Genomic DNA, 7,028 nt, shown 5'->3' with positions numbered 1-7,028 from the left:
CAACCCACAAATGCATAAGTAGGCCTTGGTCATGCAACATCACTCTCATTTCTCCCAAAATGCTATGGTTCTTTCTCTCAACCACCACATTTTGATGTGGGTTGTGGGGTGTTGTCAACTCTCATTGAATGCCTTCTTTCACACATAAATTTTTAAATTCATTCGACACATACTCAGCTCCATTGTTGCCCCTGAGATGATTCAGATTTAAACAGGAACACAACAAATTACAGATATAACCATAAATACAGAGATGCAGTGGAAATAATACTTGATTTCATTAATTTAAAATACTGAAATATTCTTACAAACAAAAATGGAAATAAACCAGCTAGGACGATGGTAGCTTATCTCTGAGAAGAGATGTGGTGGCTACATGCCTCTGAAGTGTGTTACAATGAGGTTTGAAGGCCTATTTATTGTTGAGAAACAATGCAAAACCCTAAACATCCAAAAACCTAATCTTAGAAGATGAAACGCCAAACTATGGGCCCCAATTGGACAAATTGGTACATCAACTTCCTTGGGTCATAACTTTGGCATACGATCTCCGTTTGACACGCACAATAGCTCGTTAGAAAGATCTATCCAAGGGCTAGAAATTTGGGAAGAGAAAAATCAATCTATGGACCCATGTTTCTCCTGGATTTCTCAAAAAATGTCATTCAGGGCCTCAAAATGGCTCCGGAAGTTCAGGACCCGAAAAGGTGTGAAAAATAGTAAATTGTGCTACAATTAAGGAAACTGAAAAACTGAAAGAGACAGTTGTTGGGGTCTAAGTGGGATAGGTGGGTGGCCACCAACATCCACCTAGATCACGAGAGGCTTCACCTTCTCGCTGGTTTCTTTCTCAACCAGTGCCTTGAATTCTACGAACTTGGAAAATGTCTCATCTTTCTTCTACATGAAGAGATCCAACACTTATGTGAGAAGCCATCAGTAAAAGGGGAAAAATATTTGTGTCTGGCAGTGGAGGCTATCGAGAAAGGTCCACAAACATCAGAGTGGATCCTTTCTTGGACTGCACACGCTTTGTTGTCCCGATCATGGAATGCGGATTTTATGTAATTCCCCAAGATACATCCTTTGCATACATCCTACTGCTCAAGTGCTCCTTTAGGGAGGCTAGTGGCTATTTGTTGTATAATATTCAAGGTGCCATGATGTAAATGGCCAAGTCTTATGTGATAAAATTTACCTACATCGAGGCCCATGCACTTTCTCTTCATTAGTGCTTAATGCAACACAATCTTCCACATCTAACTTATACAAATTATTCACACAAACCCCGATCTTCTTCACCTATCCCATGGCTATGTGTCTCATGAATTCTTTTCCTTTGTTGAAGATCACATCATAACCATGGTCTTCCAAAACTGCATCAGGGATGAGATTTTTCTTTAGGCCTAGAACAAACATGACATCCTTGAGCCTGAGAGGGGAGCCTAACTTCCTCTAAAAGGTGACTATACCAATACCGGTCATGTTGTACCTTCCGTCATCCCCTATTTTGATGTTCATTTGGAGATCTTTCTCCTCCAAGTCACTGAAAAAATATCTACACCCTACCATGTGGAAAAATGCACCTGAGTCCAAGTACCACATGCTCGCCATCACTGTGTTGGACATTCATGTGATAAGGGTGAAGTCAAGGTCGAACTATGAAGCCAAGGCTTCACCCTTTGCTCCTCCTAAGGTCTTCTTTCTTGTCTTTTTCTGCGGGCACTTCGTGGTATAGTGTCCATATTCATGATAACAGAAGAATTTATTTTTTGACAACTCTTTCTTCTTTCTACCTTTGCGGGATTCTGGTTTGGTTTGATATTTCTTCCCTTTTCCCTTCTTTCCCTTTCCAACCAATGCAAAGTTTTCTTCATCCTTGCCCTTGGATGAGGTCCCATCTTTGGTATTCTTCCTTATTTCCTCTTGTACCAAATCATACCATAAGTGTTCCCAATTTGGTAGTTTCTCCCTCCCATTCACTTAAACTTAATAGTTATGCCAATGCTTGGGAAGGCCCAAAAGGGCTATGCTTACCGAGTCATCCTTTGAAATGGTAACACCAAATCCTGCAAGCTCATCATGAACTTGTGTGAACCTCAGATATTGTAGGATAAATTCGTTCTTCTACATCTTGATATTTCAAAGTTTATCCTTGAGAACCAACTTTTTGTGGTCACTATTATTCTAGAATAATTTTTTTAGTTCCTACCACATTGCATAAGGATTTTCTTTCCCATGGAGATTGCTGACAATGTGGTCCCGTACTCCCTTCAATATTATTCTCCATGCATTAGCTACATATTTCTTCTACTGAGTAGGGTTTTGGGCATCATAATATATTAGCTTTGTAACATCTCTCTTGATGTATTCTAGCAATCCATTGTCATCGAACACCTCCTCCATGCAATCCTTCCATTCAATGAAATTAGAGTTGGCTTACAAGACATACTCTAGCCTCATCCCGTTGAAGGTAATCTTCTCAGCTCTTAAGAGATCTTGCTACACTGAACTGCAAATTCGAACCACCTGAGAAACAAATTCAAAATTTTTGCCTTAATGTGAATCTCGCTATGATATGATGTAGAGATTATGGTGTATATTTGCAACTGCTCATGAAGTTTTTTCAAAATCACAAGACACAAACCTACTCTACTACTATACGGATGTTAATTCACAATTTAGAACAAAAAATTCAGACATGCAATAAGAAATAAAACACATGCACATAATATTTTTCCCGGGGAAAGCAATTTGCTAAAAACTCCAATGTCTTCTTGCATCAATTTGATGAATATAGATGTACTGCAATTGCTTTAATTGAATGTGCACAACCTGTAAGTGAATAACCTATGTCTTTGCTCACTAAGAAGCTCAAACGCAAAATTAGTTAATTTCTTCTTCTGCTTGAGCCCCTATTTCCTTGGGCAATTCCTTGAGAAATTAGGCCCTTATTATTTAGGAATTTTTCCAAAATGGATTGCGCAATTCTTAAGGTTTATCATTTGACTGCATGCAACACCTATATGCTCAAGACTAGTCTACAACTAATGTTACACTACCTTAGAATCTCCACCATAGTTGGGGAACTTGAATTCTTTGCATGCACTAGCTATTTTGGGCTGATTGATCAGATAACTAGATGATCACTGCATCTGACTGAAGTTCCACAACACAATTGGCCTTACACTAGTTCCTCCAACATTTAGAACTAGTTTAACTGAAAACAATTTGAGATAATTGACTTTGATTGCTACAAATTAGCAATCACAAATGCTTAACTGAACTCTAACACCTCCAACTCAAATTTATTGAGTAAAATGGGTGACACAAGCCATGTCATACAAGTTAATTGCACCCAACTTGTCTGCTGATGTAGAAATTCAAATTTTCTCAATTTAATCAAGGCAAAATCAAATTAAGAATTTCTTGCTGCATTATTCAAAAATCATTAAGGTGAATCTAATCCATGTTTCCAATCCAGCATAACAATGTGCTAATAACAACAACCAATGGATATAAGTAGCATTCAAAATAAACAAAATAGTAAAAGAACATGTTGGGCATTAGATAATCCAGCACTCCCCGTGTGTTTCGTGACATGGACTAACCGCCTCTCAAGGATCCGTTAACTGTGGCGATGCGTCCGTTTACTAACACCTGTGGGTTTTGGTGTAACGGCAATCGTGATCCCAACAAGTGGTATCAGAGCCAAAGGTCTCGAGTTCGAATCACACCTGGCTCATGCTGGGGGGAGATTGTTGGGCATTGGATAATCCAACACTCCCCGTGTGTTTGGTGACATTGAGTAACCGCTTCTCAAGGATCCGTTAACTCTGGCGATGCGTCCGTTTACTAACACCTGCGAGTTTTGGTGTAACGGCAATCGTGATCCCAACAGAACACATATTAATACACAATTGATGGAGACCCCGACAAGTACTCCAACTATCTTACCACCTATCCACGTTCATTGAAAGTGCCTTCATCGCTGTAAATCCCATTAGTTGTTGTCAACCTCCATCGCTCTACCTTCCGAAGAACCCATCAACAAAGCAAATCCGAACCCCTGATCCTTTACCTTTTTTACTAGCGCCTCATATTGAAAGTTTTAAGACAAAAGATTTAGTTTGTCTTAAAATTGCACTCCATGTAGTAGTGTCGAATGTAACGACACACAAGTTGTCTTTAATCATATCAACATATATTGAAGGGACAAAAGAGTAATTAATGTTTGGGAAATCTTGCGAGGTAAAGGTTTTTCATTCTTCAGAGTCGGCTACCCCCACAAAACGAAGAGCCCAACAAGCTGTTGTCTTTATATAAGATAATGTAAATGGAAAGTGAAATAGCAGCGTTGGTATAGGTGCAATATAGTAGTAGCCTGCAAGTTGGTGGACTTAGGGTGCATTGTGAAAGTCAATTTAATTGTTAGAGAATATTTTCTTAAATTGATATGTTTTTGTCTTAATTGTTAATTGTCTTAAATAAGTTTCGTCTTAAGTGGTAATTGTCTTATGCTACTACAAGTTGGTAGACTTAGGGTGCATGGTGAGAGTCAATTTTGTTGTTAGATAATATTTTCTTAAATTGATATGTTTTTGTCTTAGTTGTTAATTGTCTTAAATAAGTTTCGTTTTAAGTGGTAATTGTCTTAAATATAAAGTTGTCTTAAAATATTTTTGTCTCAAACTATTTTTATCTTAAATATAAAGTTTTGTCTTAGAATAAAGTTTTTCCTTAAAATGTCTTTGTCCTAAAATATTTGTGTTAAATTTAAAATTGTGTCTTAAAATATATTTGTATTAAGTTGATTTTGTCTTAAATATAAAATTTGAAAATTCAATTGATATTAAATTTTAATGTAAAATAATTAAAATAAAAAGTTTTTTAAGACAAAAATTTTCTTTTCCCTTTAAAAAAAATTTGTGGTCTAGTGACTCTTTTATATATATAAATAAAATTTACTCTTTTATATATAAATTTTAGTACCTTTTCTCTTTTATATATATATATATATATATATATATATATATTAGTACCCTTTTCTTATCAACCTTTCTTCAAATGTTTGGGCACATCTCTTTCACCACAGGAATTGCAGAGTGACCTTCTTGTTACCTGCTAGATACTCCAGGAAGATATGTGGCAGCAATGAGGGGTCTCCGAGAAGTAAAGGCAACCGGTAGATTCATGACAAAGGTAACTGTAAAAGTACCTTGTATCCAAGTCCAATATCCCTCAGAAAACTAGCACCTCTAAGAAAACAACACCAACATATTCTGGATTACCACAGAAGCTGCGACTTAATCTCATTTATGAACCCTTCCTTTAGTTGTGCGTGCCCTGCACAAAATGAGCCAAACATTTTCTCTTTATGTTTTCCACTCTGATAAGATTTTCCTTATCTGCTGATATTATTTGTTGAAAGTAAGCTGCAAGCCTGTACAAGGAACAGCAAGAGTACATGTTATTTGGCCTTGTTCACTTTTTTGTTGTTGTTGCATAACTTGCATGCTTGTAGCGCCCATGAAGTTTTCGGTGTTTTCCACTGAGTTATTGACTGATTTACGGTAGATATGTGTTGAATAGTTACTATAGCAGCCAATTCTAACCTGGATCCTTAGGTTAGCATGTTCTCCATGAGATTCAAACCTTCTACAAGATAATCAAAGTACTTTTTAGCAGCTTAGTTAAACGTTGGTGACCTCGGATACAAGAGTGGCATTATATACTTGTATGCTTGTAAGATCCCACGAAGAGGTTGCCTCTGCTACGCAGTATTCATTCAGTTGCTGGACGGATGTGTCGCAGGCCTAGGAGTAGTCAATGGCCTCTGGCCCCAGCCTTTGGCCTATGCTTGAAGGTCTACAACCGTGACGCTCACCATGTCGCTCCACGGGCTCTGATCTCGAGGCTCCAGGGATCTCGTCCTCTCTGTAATGGCTTTATGAAAAAGGAATATCTCCCGAGCACTATATGGACATCATAAATCCCTTTTACCATACACGACCATTCGAATATAATATATTTCATGATAAAAATATTCAAAGTCCTATTGGGATACCATATTGGACCTGGCTAAATATAAATATTTTAATTTTTTCTAAGCCCAAGGCATCAAAAGGGAGGGCGTTTACCGCAATTTCACCGTAGTTTGACTGCTACATCCTTCCATTGATTCGTTATCGATTATATTTGTTGAAATCTAATTTCAACGCAGCTGCCAGAAACCGGTCAGCTAATCCGCCGGAAAGCTCTCGGGTTGATTTCAGGCAGAAGGAATAATCCGGCAAGGAGCTCCGAGAAAATATGGAGCTGACGCGTGGTTGACCCCTGACGTAACGCAACGTAAGAATCTCGGGGGTTAATGTTCAGCACTTGTTGGCCTTCCGATATCATTTTCGCCGTTCGATCTGCTCCACTCCTTTCAGCCGTTGATTGATTAAACCTGCACACGGGCCTACATCAAATTAAAACTCATGCGTGGAGTAAAAGACTTATGGGTTGACCGCCGTATGAAAGAATTTAATGAATTTATGTGTTGTTCGTAGCTTTTAGGTAGATGCTTTTAATATAAGTATGGGCATGTATAATATATGTTTTTTATATATTTTTTTTATACGGCATGTATTAAAAAAAAGTCGTATGTAATAATTTTATGTTTTGAGTGTGTTGACCTTTTTTTTATGGATGTATCGCACATGGTTGGAAACAGAGTGTTTTCACAGCAGCGTAAAAAAAGAATGATGGAGCAGTAAAAGAAAAACACACAGCAGTGTGTAAAATGAGAAGAACCAGGTGATGTAATTTTTGGAGTTGTAAGAAAACCGTGTGTGGTTTTTGCACAAGCAGTGCATAAAGAAAATGGTGAAGTTTTTTTTGTAAGTCTGTGTGAATTTTGTTTACAGCAGTAAACTTATGTAAACTTTTATTACAGCAGTAAGTTGTTTTCACTGCAGTGAATGTAAAAAGGGATTTACAGCAGTTAACCCAGTAATTTCTCAGAAATATTTTATGGTGTTGAA

The sequence above is a fragment of the Pinus tabuliformis genome, chromosome 6 (genome assembly GCF_031772625.1).
Source record: "Pinus tabuliformis cultivar Carrire ecotype Pingquan chromosome 6, CPIR1, whole genome shotgun sequence".
Lineage (NCBI taxonomy): Eukaryota > Viridiplantae > Streptophyta > Pinopsida > Pinales > Pinaceae > Pinus > Pinus tabuliformis.
This window is presented reverse-complemented; position numbering follows the sequence as displayed.